Source organism: Cyprinodon variegatus, unplaced genomic scaffold (assembly GCF_000732505.1).
Source record: "Cyprinodon variegatus isolate N-32 unplaced genomic scaffold, C_variegatus-1.0 Scaffold585, whole genome shotgun sequence".
Classification (NCBI taxonomy): Eukaryota; Metazoa; Chordata; class Actinopteri; order Cyprinodontiformes; family Cyprinodontidae; genus Cyprinodon; species Cyprinodon variegatus.
Genome location: NW_015151038.1, coordinates 121,288 through 123,179, shown reverse-complemented (window position 1 = coordinate 123,179; position 1,892 = coordinate 121,288). Strand labels below are relative to the sequence as shown.

At 35.6% G+C, this 1,892-nt stretch overlaps 1 long non-coding RNA gene across 1 annotated transcript in view; it reads left to right on the top strand.

Annotated features, from left to right (window-relative positions):
• The window catches only part of LOC107095926, a 44,020-nt gene extending 42,677 nt beyond the window's left edge, over positions 1-1,343 (top strand). Inside the window, exon 3 of the long non-coding RNA XR_001481769.1 lies at positions 769-1,343. This is a non-coding gene — a long non-coding RNA (uncharacterized LOC107095926). The remainder of the gene's footprint in view (positions 1-768) is intronic.
• Positions 1,344-1,892: the final 549 nt, after the last annotated feature.

Below are 1,892 nucleotides of genomic sequence, written 5' to 3'. Positions count from 1 at the left end.
GGCCTCAGCAGATGGCCGCTCACACTGAGCCTGGTTCTGCTGGAGGTTTCTTCCTGTTAAAAGGGAGTTTTTCCTCTCCACTGTCGCTACAAGTATCTTTAGTGTGAGGGATTGCTGAAGAGTCAATGAGTCGATGCAATCAGCTGGTTTTCCTTAGATAGAAAACTTTGAATCAATCTGTGTGATCTAGTGAACTGTAAAGTGCCTTGACATGACATATGTTGTAAATTTGCGATATAGATATAAACCAACAACTGGAAACGGGTGTTACAGCTTCGACCCAGTTTGTAAATTTATTGATAAAATTGTGGGTGTATTTTTTCTTATTTATATATAACAATCAACCTTGGGTTAACTTTGTGTAAGACAGCTATTTTTTTATACCCTTATAAATGCTTTTTGGAAAACATGATGTCTTGCCCCCTGGTCGTTCAGTCTTGTATGGACTAAACCATTTTGCATCTGAGGGCCAGTAGATGCCCCTTGAATATCCAGTATGCTAGGTGAACTGTACATAAGGTGAATTATCTGAATTCATCGATATATTTTTTAAAAGAAATATGACACCAATTATTTGGAGGGCCCAGTTCATAAAAAAAAAAAAAAATGTCCCATGATCCAGCGTGTACCCCACGTTGCCTTTGTCTGCTGTCTTAATTTTTGTATGCAATAAATCTTTCTCTATATTGATAGTATTAATCTAAATATATTTCTGTATGCTGCTCCTTTTTAATGTGACACACTGAAGTGTTTCCTCTTTTATTCCAGAACCTGCATCAGAGTGTCCCACTTCAGCTGACTTCAAGACTGTTTGAAGTTTCTCATGGAAGAAAAAGTAAAGAACAACCTTTCTGTAGCATAAATGGTCCAAGAAGAACTACATGCAAGAAATGCTAAACAAAAGGAAGACAAAAATGAACTGAAATACACAGAGGTCGTTATACTAATTTAGAAAACATTCTTAGACTCATTGGTCACTTTACTCACCTTGACTTTGTACATCTTTCCTATAGATGTGTTGCTAGACCAAGCCACTGTCTTCTTTCTAGTTAAACTATATCTAGTTTAAGTCGTTAAACAGCCCAAACAAGCAACTGCCTAAACTCTGTATGATTAAGCCCACTACTGTCTTACATTCTCATGTCAAAGCTTTTCAATTAGCCTATCTGATTTTAGGATAATACTTTGCATACCAGTCACTATTACTGCAACTACTACCACTTCTGTTACTGCAACCACTACCGATCCTACTTTCACTACAAATAATAATTATGATGATAATAGATATGAATATATATAATCATATATATTGCCTTATATATTATTATTATAATAATAGGTAAGAAGAGAAAACATGACATAGATCACATTTGGAGACAAAGATGTTAATCATTTGCTTCATATATGTAATCAATAAATGATATTTTAAGTTTTAAGTTCTGTTAAAGTAATGGTTTTCTTTTCTTTTATTTATTTTTGAAGAAAATATTGGGGGTTGTTTTATTTAGTAGAATTTTGTCAGTAAACCAAACCAAACCTGTACCAGAGTCATATGCTGATATACAATTAAAGGAACACTTTGTAATCAGAGTATAGCATCAAGTTAATTAAAGTTCTGGGAATATTAATTTGGTCAGGTAAGTAGCAGAGGGGGTTGTTAATCAGTTTCAGCTTCTTAGGTGTTAATGAAATTACCAACAGCTGAACTAGAGAGGCAACAAGGAGACGACCATCAAAACAGGAATGTTTTTACAGGTGGAGGCCACATTTTTTTCCCTCCTCATCTTTTCTGAGTCGTTATGCATTTGGCTAGGGTCACTGTCACTACTGTTATCATGAGGCGCTACCTGGACCCTGCAGAGTTTGCACAGGCAGTCCATCTCCTCCAGGAT